The 15,805-nt window shown below is 36.4% G+C and overlaps 1 long non-coding RNA gene across 6 annotated transcripts in view; it reads left to right on the forward strand.

Annotated features, from left to right (window-relative positions):
• Nucleotides 1-15,805, forward strand: part of LOC103794084 (uncharacterized) — a 1,005,042-nt gene that overhangs the window by 961,790 nt on the left and 27,447 nt on the right. For 5 of the 6 annotated variants that reach the window (XR_013520405.1, XR_013520406.1, XR_013520407.1 and 2 more), the window contains 2 exons: nucleotides 1,587-1,779; nucleotides 11,528-11,577. This is a non-coding gene — a long non-coding RNA (uncharacterized LOC103794084). Of the gene's footprint in view, nucleotides 1-1,586; nucleotides 1,780-3,073; nucleotides 11,324-11,527; nucleotides 11,578-15,805 lie in introns of those variants that run through there. The other variant, XR_013520408.1, reaches the window with a different exon arrangement.

Here is a 15,805-nt window from a genome sequence, read left to right on the forward strand (position 1 = left end):
CCATCATTTCAGGGCAGGATAGGTACCCTGAATAAAGGATCCTATTTCCCCAGCATCCTTCATTATGTTTGTTTCTTCACACAATTGTGTGATTGTGTACTGCTAAATAGTTATTTGGTGGTAATGGTGCATTTCAAATTGGTGACTCAGATAACAAGAAGAGAGGAAAAACGGGGAGTGAGTATGATCTTTGCCGAGCCATACACCTGCACATTTCAACTTAGTCAGCCGGGGAACAGAATCTCACAGAAATCATTTCAAGACCTTTTGCAATGACTGAGTGAAGGAGTTCTGTGAAGAAATTATTTTAAAACTATGTAGCTATTACACAGCTTAAGCCTATCAGTTTACTTAGACTTGCAGTTACTGTCTTCCTAGATAGGCAACCTCCTTCTCAATCTTTTTCTACACATTAAATTCTCTGAATTGTGGAAGTGAGCAAGAGCTTCACCTACCTTTTTTTTTTTTTCTCAAAGAAACAGGGAATGTGATCTGGATGGGCATCTCTTTAAACAGTTTAAAGAGGAAGGAAAGAACATTTTCCCACAATAAACGCAGAAGTTTCGCCTTTTTCAACGCATGAGCTTCAACACATTGTTGAAGAGATGTGCTAGTAGAAAACGTGTATTTGAAGAGCTGTAATGGTGGAAATGGATATTTTCTTAGATTTGCTTTTCTTTTTAAATTAAACCACATTTAATTATGTAGATTATTCTCCAGCCGATGTTATGCAATTTGATAAATAGCATGAATTACATTTTGCCTTAAACAAGTGAATCTTGAGTCTTGAAAATTTTTCATACTCCTTGGTGTAATTTTATTTGAACTATATATGAATTTATACCTATGAAGAATGAAAACAAAGTTAAAACCACTGAAAATGCAATTCGTAGTCGGCAGAATTGTCTAGCCATTAAATTACTGAGATAGGCCATGTTTCATGGAGTCCTCCAATATTTTGAAAATACTGAAAATGCTGTGAGGATACAGAAAGAAAAAATAAAACTTTTTACAATTTTCAGACTAAACCTGTGAATGACATGAATGAACATGCCTGTGTGAGAATGGAAAGATAACTACAAATAAAGCACTCTTTCACTAATATAATAACCAAGACATTGTTGTGATTCCATCAAACGGAGCTGATTGATTCATGATCTTTGATCAGCATCATGATCAATGTGTCTGTCAATCAAGTCTTAAACCTCCTGAATCTCAGTTTATGCTCTAGTCAATTCAAGTTAATAGTACTTATCTGTCTGGCAGATTAGTAGCTTTGGCTTCACCCATTTAAATGTTAGAAAGCATTTTGCGAAGTATCAGTCTATACATGTTCATATCTGAACGTGGCACTCCAATACTCATTTGATTTAACCCATTCCCATTTAAATCAAAACTTGAAATGCCTTTCTGTGTATTAACAAGTTGTTCCGCAAGAAAAGAATTACCAAAATGCAGAGTTTTTATTTCCTCTCCTCGGTCTGTCGGCAAAGATATGGCAGCGAATCATGCATAGAAAGCTTATTTATACTTGCACGTTATACAAAGTTTCCCAAAATGTACTCATCTGCAAATGTTTTCCCCAGCTTTACAAACAATTACGCCGGCCAGAACAATGGTGCAGCTGTGTCCTAAAGTTCAGTCACCTGAAGAAGCAATAATGTTATAAATCGCCCAGTGATGAAATTTGTTGACTGAAAACTAAGAAACATAATCAAAATATCTTTGCATTTCGAGAGCACTTGGAAACGAGAAAATTTATATGAAATCCACACAAAGGTCAGAATTTTTACTTGCATATATTTCCCCCTGAAAACTCAGTAATTCAAACTTAATATTAAAGGGCTAGAAAAGATTATCCAAAACATGGCACGGGGTCAGCCTACCATTTCTGAAGTTCGCGATTATACATCATAAATAGCCAGAGCCGAGCATTCGTGAATAAGAGTTTGTATCAGAGTAGCTAAACGATGAGCCTGTTTAATTAGGAAAATAACAGAATAGGAAAGGCCAAGGAATGCACCCCTAGGATACTCGTGCTAGTTTTTAATAGCGTAAAAAAGTTTTAGAATTCCTTAAATACAAAAGTGGACAGACCAATAACACACCCAGAAATTATAAATAGAATGTGGGAGTAATCAGCCCCCATGTCTCTTCTGTCATGAAGTGTCTAAGTCAGCCTGGGGAAGCAAGCCCCGTGGAATGTGTTTCCAGCCTCTCTAAAAATAAGGGACCAGGCTAGATACCCTCTAACACCTTTATATCATTACGATTATCAGTTTGTATATTGCCAGTGTACGATAATAACTACCTGTGCATGTAATAATACTGAATTTGGTAAATGGTAAATTACCTTTTAAAACTCACAAAATAAAAGAAATAAATTGTTATTCATTAACTGTTTTACTTACCTTTTACAAAGAATGCAGCTAGTTGCAAATATGCTTTCTATTGAAAAAAAACCTTCAAACAATCTGATTTATTTTATGCTTGGCCTTAATTTTATTTATACGCTATAGTCTTACAAATGAAAGACAGAGACAGAGAGAGATCCTTTAGGAAGAAGATAATTCAGAACATTGGTCCTCTTAAGTATCATATTTTATGTAAGTTTTGTAGCTATGGATATTCAGATGTTACCTCTCCTCAGAGATAGAGTTCTTACATAAACTATAAGAAACATGTGAAAAGATTGGGTATCTCTTCGTAAAAGGCACTCTTAATGAACTTTCTTAAACAGAGTAATTTTCATGTGTAACTACTACCCAAACCCACAGGGTTAAAAAGAACAAAAATACCTTCAGTGCAATTTTTTCTTTCAAATTGCTTTAAGAAGATAGCTGTATTTCATCATTTGAAAGCAACTGATTTTCTGAATTGGGTGATGACAGATATATACTTTTGCTGTAAAAATGTTACACACTCTTTGTACTACTGAAGAGGGTGTGGGGTACCCATCAATCTGCATTACGAATCAGGTCCTCCATAAAGAGCTTCCCAGGTGGTCTGTGTGCTTCTAGCAACAGGTAAACTAACCCAAAAGTATATTAAGGAATGTTGTAATTGTCTTTAGGTAATTGTTTTGAAATCATCGAATTTATTCCTGAGAATGTGGTATATCTCTGTCATGATTCAAGTAAAGGTCAACTCTGAACCAGGTATGGCGTCCACCAATAGCCTATTACTCTGGTCTCTGATTTGATAGTTCCTAGGTTTGCCTTATCGTTTCTGCATGTACAATTGATCAAGTAGGGCTGTATTTACACATAAACACCATTCCTGCCTTTAACCAATTCACCATGACTAGACCATTAATGGAGGTCACTTAGAGTGACAAAAGATCCTTTCTACTCTAAGCAGAAATCATTAAATAAAGGTGTTTCTTTTTTTTTCCAGCAGTGCAACCTCCATGTACAAAAGACCATGGTATATTCAGGCCACTGACCAAAGGGCTACAATTAGCAATTATTTCTCTCATTTTCAATGGGCCATTTAGAATTAACCCAAACAAGCCCTGGAAATATTATTGAAAAGTACGAATTACATTTCTGCTGCTTCCGAATCTTATGGCTCAGGAAGACATTCATATTTAAGAAAAATGTACACAATATCTCAGAATAATAAATCAGTCTTTGCTTCCTGAATTCTAGCAAAACTAAATTAAAATTTTAAATACCTTTACCCAAAATAAATGCTAGCAGCCAGTACCTTTTATAAATGTTTACAATTAGCCTTCTTTTCGGACTTGTGATTGATTTGAGGTTGAGCAGTAGGTAAACATTGTGCTATTAGCAGACCTGTTCCACGTTCAGTCAGACACCAGCCACTACACAACTCAAGGGATATGGTATATTGAAAAGTTACCTGAGACTCCCAAAAGGTAAAAGAAAAAATAACTCTAAAACATTTTGTGGTAGGAGCCGAGGTTTATGCAATAGGGTCTTCCAAAATGTATGAACACGAAAGATAAACTAGAGAAACATTTCTAGCTATTCCTTGAGACACAACACACTTATTATAATAAGTTGACAATCACCTAGTTGCTTAATAATAAAATCCATACTAAAACGGAAATTAAACTTAGTTTTGTTATTTAATTGCTTCACTGGTAGAACACTGATTAGAAGGCACATAGGAGTTAAGCCTTTATGATTTGATTTACACTGCTTTGAATCAAAATAGTCCTCATCATACTCATCAGCATAGCAATGCATACATCACATTTCGGTTGCATTTCATAGTTTATTTTATTTAATCCTCAGAATAGTCTTGGAAGAAAAACAAGCAAGGCATAGAGGATAAACAAACAGGGTCTAAGTGAAATCGATAAGGCTTGAGTTTGAATCCATGTGTTATCTTTTTGTGCATTTGGAGAAATTATTTAACCTTCATATCCTAATATTTAAACTGTAACTAAATAATGTGCACCTTGGAGAGTTGCCGTGGTTATTGATGTTTAAGAGATAGAATTTGTCATTGTTCACATTTTATGGATGAAGGAGGTTAAATTTAGAAAATTTAAGTTACCTGTATAAAATCATGCAACTCAATAGCAGAACTAGGACAATAATTTGAAGTCCAAGAATCTCACCATCTGTGTTTATTTCAATTATAATTTCTAGCTTTAACACCCAAGCTTAAATATCACCTTTGCTTTGAAACCTTTAAGAATGGCAGAGTTTCTCTCCTAGTTTATAGCAATTTCTCATTTCTTTTGCCTCGCGTAATACTATATATACCTTATTGGGGACATTTTATCACATGTATTATAAATAGTAGATGAGTCAATAAGTAGACAAATCAATAGGTAAGTGAATGGATATATAGACAGACCATATGAAGAGATTCTCTTTACCTAACTGCACAGTAAGTTTCTCAAGGACAAAGAACAATACTTATCTTACAATGGAGATGCTCAATATTTTTTATGCTTTTCTTTTGATACATGAAGTTTACCACCCATAAAGAGTAACTCAAAAATGGATTTTTAAGATACATGTCTTTTATATTTTACTATGCATATGATGTGGGTAAAGTCAAGTAATAACATTTCAACTCTATGTTGCTAATAAAATTAAAACTGTAGTGATTTTTATGATATAAATTATAATGATTCTGGCTCTGCAATAGGTAACTCCCTTCCACTGGCGATGCCTTTTTCCGTAATAATTCACACCAAACAGAATGAATAACTGCTCTTGAAAAGAAAAACACACATTCATGATGAACCTTTTACTGTCGTGTCCTTGGGATAACTTAAATTCTTTAAGTCTAGAGACTGTTATTAACCCTGAGCATGATGTTTAGGCTGGACATCTAATAAAACTTTTTAATATTTCAGATTTGGTTACAACGATGGTATCAGCTCACGATTCCAATATAGTTCAGTAATTAGACTCACTCTAAAAAACGTGTTATATAGGCAGATGTTGCAAAGAGTTTACTGGGCAGCTGGTCTATATGTAAATCGTTCAAAGCAGGGACAATTACACAACGTCTTCTCACTGTGGTTCTTCAACACCTGCTACTTCATACTTCAAGAAGCCATGAGGTTCTTCTCTGGGCCTAACAAAATGTTCCTTTTTATTTTGTGTTTGTCCCAGTACAAGTTCCACTTAAATAACCAGAATAGCTAATTAGTTTCCTCTTTATAATATTATTTTAAAACTATGACCATAATTTTAAGTCACCTTAAGCTAGTGTATTTTTAACAAGTCAAACGCTATTTGGTATCCAACGTAATTATCCCAATTTATTTTTTCCTGATTAAATCGCAGTAAATATATCCACCTCCTCCTATTCATATATCCCTATAATCATTTCTAGCTTAAAATAACTGTCAAGTTACACTGTACTCAGGTTCAGCATATATACCTAGATTCAACTTAATTCAGAAGGGAGGGAGCTTTTCCTACTTGCTAGCTTTTCAGACGGTAGGGATCAGACTAAGATTCTCATTTTGTTTTGCTATGAATTTTCCTTTTCTAATATACTAATTAAATTTTCATTTAAAAAATAATTCAAAAAAATAATAAAAATCCCTCCATCCCATTCCTGAATGTCTTTTCTAAGGATCAATAGAACATATGTTACTACATTAACATGAATGTTAGTAAACTTGTTTCATTTATTCCTCCAATTCTAATGGAATGGAAAATATAAACAATTCCATTTTTGTTCAAGTATAGTAATTATATGCTTTATATAATATAAATGTATCCGAGGTTAATAATCCCCTTTACTTTATAGTAAACTTTTCAAATGATAGAAAATAGCAACCCAACCTCAGCCACGTTGAACCATCCTAGTTCTGACTTAAACTGAAGTATTTACCCAACGTAACAGAATTCAGTTCATCTGAATGTATCCTGAGTACCTAGCACAATCACTGCATGTGAATAAATAGCTAAGGAGAGAGTGAGAAGATGGGTAGATTAAATCAGAACTGATGGGTAAAATATAGAGAAAGTTGCGTAATTATTACTTATATGGTTGAAGACTTTAGCCATGGGACTAGCCATGAATGTGCACATATAAGACAAATCACACCTTTGCTTCCCACAAAAAGCACAGCAAAATGTTTTTAGTGCATTTTAGTGATACTGAACAGTCTAGATGCTGTTTTGCAGCCTCATATCTCTTTAGTAAAATTTTAAAACCTATTTAGAAAATGTACAAAATTCAAATAAAACTGAAAATTTCCTTCAAATACCTAGAGTTTTCCATGTCATATGATTAGTAATGTTGGGGTAACACTTCCCTGATATGTGAAGCAATTTTAGTTTTCACAAAGAATCTTTATTTACTCTGTTTCCCCCTTTAAATCTATCACATCCGCCGGGCGCAGTGGCTCACGCCTGTAATCCCAGCACTTTGGGAGGCTGAGGCGGGTGGATCACAAGGTCAAAAGATCGAGACCGTCCTGGTCAACATGGTGAAACCGTGTCTCTACTAAAAAAAAATACAAAAAATTAGCTGGGCATGGTGGCGTGTGCCTGTAATCCCAGCTACTCAGGAGGCTGAGGCAGGAGAATTGCCTGAACCCAGGAGGTGGAGGTTGCGGTGAGCCGAGATCGCGCCATTGCGCTCCAGCCTGGGTAACAAGAGCGAAACTCCATCTCAAAAAGAAAAGAAAAAGGAAAAGAAAAAAAAAAATCTATCACATCCTTAAATGCTAAATGACTTTTGCATCAAATATAGATGTCTTAGTCTGCCCAGGCTGCTATAACAAAATACCTTAGACTGTGTCATTTACAAACAACAGAAATCTATTTCTCACAGCTCTAGAGGAGGGAAGTTCTAGATCAAGGTAATGACAGATCCAATGTCTGTTGAGCCCTGTGCTCTACCTCAAAGATGGTGGTGCCTTGTTGCTGTGACCCCCACACCCAACCCCTTAGAGCAGAATGGCAAAGAAACTCCTTCAACCTCATTTATAAAGACCTTAATCCCATTTATGAGGGTGGAGCCTTCATGACTTAATCATTTTCTAAAAGGCTCCACCTCTTAATCATATTATTAGGTTCTAACATAAGATTTGGGGGGACACCAACATTGAGACCATTGCGATAGGTGTTTCTACCTTGCACTGCACTTTGCCACAGCTCCCTCAGCCCAGCAGAAACACATACATTTAGCTCAGATTAGGGGTTCCCACAATATAAAAGGCTGACACACTCATTTCTGTGTCTGCTCCTGTCGAATCTCGAACGCAGATGCACTCTCCTGCTCACCAGGGCTGGGCTTATAAATGCTCTATTCCACAATTTAGCACACCACATAATTTATCATTCTATTGTTTTACTGTGAGTAATTGTTTCATGTGCTTTCCTTGTCTCTCCACCTACAGCATGAGTATTTAAGGGAAGAACCCGTTCTTTTCCTTCTTCTGTGTCACTCAGATGGTCTAACACATGCTAAGCATATAAAATACACCCAATACACAGAATAGTTTCTGCCTAAGGAGAGGATTACACAAGAACAATAACAATAGGAAGACACAAGAACAATTAATTTCAAGGCTATTAAGCATAGTATCCTGTTTCACTTAGAAAAGGTACTGGAGAAAACCATTATAAAAACGTATCTAATTTTTGTATCTTGTGCTTTGCATTATGTATTTTTTAAAGAGGAAAGAAATACTGGAGCTTATTTATTTAAAAAATTAAAAAGTGGAAAAATATTTGCTTAAAATGTTTGGGGACTATCCTTGAATTTAAGGCAATTTTGACTCCGCTTTTAAAACTTTGGTATTTTGATTTCTGTTAGTAACAAGTCTAAACAGCATGTAAGGAAAAAGAGGACTGTGTAACTCATATTAATGAAACAATTGATATGTGTATGATGGATGCAAGCTGCAGTTCACAGGCAGCTACTTGTCTGGTCCGGAGCCCTATCAGCTATTGCCATTCATCACATGAGTCAGCAGTAAAAACAGCTCAGGGCATATTACAGACCATAAGTCAGTTCTGACCAGAATGGTCTCTCATCGGTTTTATTTATTTTGTATTAGCTGATACTGATGTACTTTTGCTACTATATTGTGTTAGAGATTGTCTAACTTAAAGAAATGCACCCGCATCCCCAAAAAAGTCAGACTCTAACATTTCGCCTGGCCTGATCCAAAACCAAGGATAACATTAGTGTCTAATTTCAGAAAACAAGTAGTAGCATGTGAACTGACTTATTTCTAACCCTTCCTATTTGTTGCATGTTTATTCCATTTTTTCCCATTAATGTGGAACATACATTTATGGATGGGGCATAAATTGTTGGTGGAGTTAACCATGATTCAATGTGTAGCAATATCTATCAGGATTCTCATTCATTGTTGAAAGAGTTTCTAACCACAAGGAAACACTTCATGTAAAAATACCAGAAGAAGTATGTTTTGAAGAGTTTCTCATAGCTTGTATGATGTCCTACTAAAGATTTCCTTTATGCCACAACAGAACCATGCTCTTCTCCCACTGCCTCCCTGCAGGGATCCCCCCACAATGCCCAACACATCCACCATTCCATGTCAAATCTCTTCAATATCATAGGTTCCTTTTCACAAAATGTTTCAAATTCCTACAACTACCGATATCAATAAATTTTTATAAAACCCCAAACACCTAATACTTACTCTTTTTCTCTTGCATCCTACAAATTCCCTGGTGCAATTAAAACCTCAACCATCCCTGTTCTCCTCACATCATAATTGTTTCAGAGAAAAGGAACACAGTATGAGTATGCAACTTGATGTTGTGACATTGGTTCTCCTGTCCATTGGGAGAAAGAGGTCCCACCTGCCCTCACTGAACTCACAAGGCAGCATGAGGGCCTCTGTGTGCCACAGCGCTGGACGAATGGGCTATTGTGCCTGCCATAAGGGAAAAGGATGTTTCAAACTGTAGTATTCGGTTTTTCCAACAACATATGATTCCGAAGACATCAGGTTAAAGTGAGTATGAAGGATAAAGAAGCGTCTCAATAGCATTCTGCAGCCTGAACGCGGTAAGTGGGAAACAGGGGTGTTATTTTAGGACCATTTGACTGCACTTAATGGGAAAAAACTAACAGCATACAGAATAGTGTCAGACACACGAGTGCAATACAATTTGTTTAACTGAATGAACAGGCTGGTGTTATTGTAGATGTAGTGGACACGCCGCTCATTAGCTGATGCAAAAGTCACTGTCCAATCACATAAATTCTAGGAAATGTTTTGACCTTTAGAGAATCTGTGGATTAGCACCTCATGGCTCAGACTCAATGCCTACCTTTAAAAAAAAATGTATCCTTTCCCCAGCTTAAAAGAAAGTTAATTAGACATAAGTGATTGACTATTTCTGGAGTTTTATTCTCTTCCGTTGGGCTAGTTATCTATCCTGATGTCATTACTACACCTATTTGACTACTTCAGTTTTAAAAAGGCTCAATCAGGCAGTTAATAATCTTCAACTTTGCTCTTTTTTCAAAGCTGTTTTGACTATATTATTGGTTCTTTGCATTTCCATATAAAGTTATTCTACATGTATTTTTCTACAGAAAAGCAATTTTGTATCAATTTTATTTTATACCTTTTTTTCTAGAGCAAAATTCTATGAGATACTGATTCTGATAGATTTGAATCTATTAATTAATCTGAACAGAACTAACATCTAAACAACCACCTAAACCCTTTGTTTAGAACTAACATCTAAACAAATATCCATGACTGGTTAAACTCCATGAGCATGGCATTTCTCTCTATTCATTTACAGTTTTAATTTTCCTGGCAATGTTTCCTATTAGTACATGTACAGGGCTTGCCTATGCTTTATTCAATTTATCCCTGCAATTTTATGCCTGCTATTATACTGAATTTTAAATTTCAATGTCTTATTGCTTTTGGCCAATACATATAAATGCAATTGCTACTCCCACATAATAATAGTGGGAGACTTTAACACTACATTGTCAATATTTGACAGATCAACGAGACAGAAAATTAACAAGGATATCAAGGACTTGAACTCAGACCTGGAACAAGTAAAATTAATAAACATTTACAGAACTCTCCACCTCAAATCCACAAAACATATATTTTTCTCAGTATTACATCACACCTATTCTAAAAGTGAACACAAAATTGAAAGTTAATCACTCCTCAGCAATTGCATAGCATTTCACAGGTTTAAATGAAATATTGGTTGGCTGCTTGTTTGTTATTGTCCTCCCTTATTCCTTCCTGTCTTCATTGTTAAACACATTTATTGGCATAAAAGAGGTTTTTAATACCCATTTTTAGACTGCATTCTAGCCTGGGCAATAGAACAAGATTCCCGTTCCCTCTCCCTCTTTCTCTTCCTCTTTCTTTCTCTCTTTTATTCTTTTTTTCTTTCTCCCTTTCTTTCTTATTTTCTCTTTTTCTTCCTTTCTTTTTTCTCTTTCTTAAAAATAAATAGATAAATAAATAAATAATGTGATTGCTTTGTCGAATACTGATTTCATATCCTATTTTCTTGCTAAAGTCAATCATTATTTTCAGTACAGATTTTGTATATCCTTAGAATAACCTATATTGATGTCCAGGCCAGCCGCAAATAAAGAGTTTAACTTCTTTCTTTTTACTGAATATGACTCTTGTTTCTTCATCCTGTTTTATGACACAAGCTGGAACTTTCAGTCCAATATTGGAAGGGATTGATAAGTACAGGCATCCTTGCTTTATTCCATTCTTAAGAGGAAAATTTATCATTTTTATGAATAACTTTGTTAGCTGTTGGTTTTTCCTCCCAAACCCATTATTATCTCAGAAAAGAGTTTCTTTTTATTCTTAGCTTACTGACGGTTTTGAGTTTTATTAATGATGAATGGATATTGAATTTTGCTAAATGTTTTATGACTATAATGAGATATCTTTGTTTTTAATCCAGTAAATTACATTATATAATTTTTAAATATTGAACAAACCTTAATTTTCTTGCCTTGCTATGATTTATTATTGTTTTCATAAATTGCTATGTTTGACCAGTAATGCGTTGATATTGTATTTATCTAGGTGATGAAGATGTAGATCTACAGACTTCTTCATCTGGTTTCAGCACCGAGGTAAAGCTGGCTTTATAAATTCTGTTGAGAAGTTGTAATATGCTTAATTCTAAGACAGTTCCTCAGGCTTTCCAGCCCCAGCATATAACTTGCTTTCTAGAGCAAAATTCGACTGGGATATGTATCGCGATAGCATTTAATCTATAGATTAATCTGAACAGAACTAACATCTAAACAACCAATATCCGTGACTGGTTAAAATCCGTAAGCATGGCATTTCTCTCTATTCATTGACAGTTTTCATTTTGCTGGCAATATTTCCTAGTAGTACATGTGCAGCCCTTGCTCATACGTTGTTCAATTACAGGACTGTACGCATGAATATGATGAGATATCATACCACTTCCATATGTATATGATGGGATATCACATCGCTTTCATGATTACATTACATTACATGGCAAAAGGGATTTTGCAGATGTACTTAAGTCTATTAACCAGTTGGCTGAATCCATCAAAAGAAAAATTATCTGGGTGGGTCTAGTCTGATCATGGGAGCCCTTTAAAAGCTGAGTTTTCTGAAGCTGATGATAAAAGAGGAAGTCAGAAATATTTTAAGTATGAAAGGGAATGTGGATAGCCACAAAAAAAACAGAGAACAGGATGGAGGAAATGGGGATATTAGTTCTACAAATCCCAGGAATTGAATCCTACCTACCAACAACCAGAAGAGCCTGCAAGGGAACTTTTCCCCAGAGGCTCCAGGCAAGAGCCCAGGCTCACATCGTGACTTTTATCCTTGTGAGACCATAAGCAGGGACCGTATCTGAGCCAGCTGGACTTCTGACTTAGAGAGCTATGAGGTAACAAGTGGGAGTTGCCTCAAGCTATTCACTTAATGCTAATAAGTTACATAGCATAAAATGGCGACAGAAGTTTTCTTTTTCCTTCAAATATAAAATATTGTCACTGGTTGTTAGAAATTTGATTATCATGTGTTCCGGAGCAGTTTTCTTCATTTTTATTTTTTTGTTGGAGCTTCTTGTACCTATGGATGTATAATTTTCATCAAATTTGAAAAGTTTCATTATTTCCTTAAATATGTTTTTCTATTCCTTTATCTCTTTCCTGTCCATTTGAGACTTCAGTTATACATATGTTCGGACTACTTGATGCTGCCCCAACACTCACTTCATGTTTTCAGTTTCCTTTTCTTTCTGTAGTTCACTGTCCACAGTGAACTACAGAAAAAAAAAAGAAACTAAACTATATTCCTTCTCCAGTTTCTATGCTGCTATTAATCCAATGTGGTTTTATTCTAATGTCAGATATTTTATTTTTAATCTTTAGGTATTAAATATGCTTCATTTTCATATCTTCCCTTTTTCTTATATTCTTTCTTTCCTCAAACTTCCTGAACATAGGCATACATTTATAATTGCATTAACATCTTTGCCTACTCATTGTTGTCTCTTTTATTTTTGGCTGTTTCTACTGATTAATTCTTTGCCTCTTGGTTATGGGTTATATTTTCCTGCTTCTTTGCATGACTGATAATTTTTTATTGGATACAAAAAATTATCAATTTCACATTGTTGGATGCTAAATTTTTTTAAAATTTGTGGGGCTTGCTGCTGTGAGTAAGTTCGTAACTTAGAATTATTTCGATTCTTTCCAGAATTAATTTTAAGCTTTTCTAAGACAGGGCCAGTACATCCTATAGTCTGGGGCTAATTTGGCACCACTACCAAGGCCTTCTGAGGACACTCCACAATCCCCCATGTATTAAGAGATCTTCTCTCGCTGTCTGGCAGGAGCACAAAATATTAACAGCCCCATGTGTGCTCCAGTGATTGTCTCACCTCACCTACTTTTCCAGCATTTTTTCCCTGCCCTCAGTCCCCTCACACACACACGTAGATGAGTGCGCTGCCAAAGTCTCCAGGAAGCTCTTTGAGATTTTAAAGTTCACTCTCTCTTTGTGTACCAAGCTTCTTTCTGCTACTTAGCCCTGCAACTTCTCCTCGGAACTGTAAACGCTGCCTCCTCAACTCAGCAAGACCATCAAGATATTCTCTGGGTTTTCCTTCCCTGATCTGTCTGCTAGAAAATACTTTCCTTCTGTGAGCGGAAGCACTCGCCGGACTCATCTTCATCATTTCCCTTCTGAGTACTGGTGTTGTGTGCTCTGTGTTTTCCAATATCTAAAACCCACTGTTTCACATATTCTGTCTGGTTTTCTAGCAGCTTAATGTATAAGGGTAAATTCAGGCTCTTCTCATAGCCCAAAGCGGAAGTTTTAAGCACTCAGTACTCATAAACTCCAAAACTATAGACTAAAAACCTACACAAGCCAGGCGAGTAATGCAAATGAATATTAAAATATCACTGGAAAACAACAGGGCTTTCGCAAATAATTTGTACTTTAAAAATAAAATATGGCACAAAAAAGTCTATCTCAACCTAGCAGGCCACCGTTTCTTGTACTCATTTCTAAACTCTTCTCCTTCCATTCCACTTTGAATATTAATCAAAATGATTAGAAAGCCCTCTCTTGCAAACCTCTGATAGATGTGTATAATTGGTATGCATTTATCCGTCACATTAATCTTTAGGGATGTTCACATTTTCTGCCTCAACTGTACTTATGTTGTCTTTCTTCTTAGAAAATTAGAGAATCTCAGCCAAAATTTGAGGGAGGTGTATGTAAGAATGTAGCAGAGCAGAGTGGAAAAGTGAAAAACTACAGTAAGAACTCTAAAAATCACACCTGCTTTATCCTGACTGGTAGCCAGAGGTACAATGACTCAATGCTGAATGCCTAAACTTAAGCAGTGATCGTGGTTATATTTATCTTTTTCTTCAGAAAAGACGGTGGCACTCTAGCTAACTGCTGGATCTAATCAGTTCTGAGGGATTAAAATATAAATATACATTCACAAGTTATAAATACATGTATATAGTTATGCATAATTTGTTTACAATTGACTACATATAAAGTACATTAAGTAACAGTTCAAAATGAGTGTAAACAACCCATATCTTGAAAAAGCAGTAACTCTTTAAAGACGCCACGAGGAAGTGGGTAGTTATTACCCACAAACATCTTTAAATTAAGTCTCAAATTGTTATCTCGACTTCACATACGTATAGTAAGCAAAGGGCAAAAATGCTGATCTAGGTGAGGATTATCTAGCTGGCTATCTCTACCAGAGAATAACACCAACGACAGCAAAGCCCCCGTGTCCCTGCGTCGTGACAAAGTCATTCCACTTCTGGGGGAGTAGAATGACACCTGGGAAAATAAAAGAAACATACCTAGAATAGTAGAATTGATTGATCAAATTCTGCGAATTGGAAAGGTATTTTACAGCCTTGGAAACTTTCAAGGGATTAAGAGGAAATACTATAAATGCTGCCAGTATCTCCCACCAGGACCCCGGAAAATGGAAAACCGACATTTTGCATACTTCAACTGACACAGGAGTTAAAACGAAATTATTTAGGCAGATAGTAAGGGTAAGGAAGTCCTCGGTAAGGTTTTCCTTTTAATGAAAGGCAGCCCCAAAATAATTTTCTTTTCTAACAACAAGCAGCCTGTAAAATCGAGCTGCAGACATAGACAAGCAAGCTGGAAGCCTGCATGGGTGAATGCCAGCAGTTGTGTTTATAGGAAAAGGCCACCTGGGACTAGGCATGATCAAAATGGCAGCTCCATCTTCCCTTCTCTTTGCCAAACCACGTGTACAGCAGAAAAGAGCAGACAAGGTGGTGCTGGCGAGGCCGAAAGTCCACTTGCATAGTAAGACCAGGGTGTGGTGACCAGCCTTGCCCCGAGTGGTACCTAAACGTCTCACCTGGTCAAACCAATGTGTGGGCCCTAGTAAAGCAGACACCGCCTCCAGGCCTGCCTATAAAATCCGATACAGTCACTGCAGGCCGGATTTTCCTTTTGGAAGGCCGTCTCCCTCACCAGGAAAAGAGCTCTTCTCCTTTCACCTTCTTTTCCCTATTAAACCTCTGCTCCCTACCTCCACTTGCTCTGTCTTCTGAATCTCTGTCCAGGGTTTTCATGCCCAGGGGTGGGTTCTGAGGCCCCTGCCCAGGTTCACATTCCAGCCCTGCAGCGTTGGGGGCTGAACCTGTTCAGCCTTTCATTGCTAGGAACAGGGTCGATGCGGGAATCAGCCATAGCGGGTAGGCATCGGATTTCAGGTTTCTCCTCAACCAGACTTTAGGTTTTTCTTCTACAAATAATCCTGACTTGTGTGCATTGATTCGTTAAAAC

The sequence above is a fragment of the Callithrix jacchus genome, chromosome 7 (genome assembly GCF_049354715.1).
Source record: "Callithrix jacchus isolate 240 chromosome 7, calJac240_pri, whole genome shotgun sequence".
Classification (NCBI taxonomy): domain Eukaryota; kingdom Metazoa; phylum Chordata; class Mammalia; order Primates; family Cebidae; genus Callithrix; species Callithrix jacchus.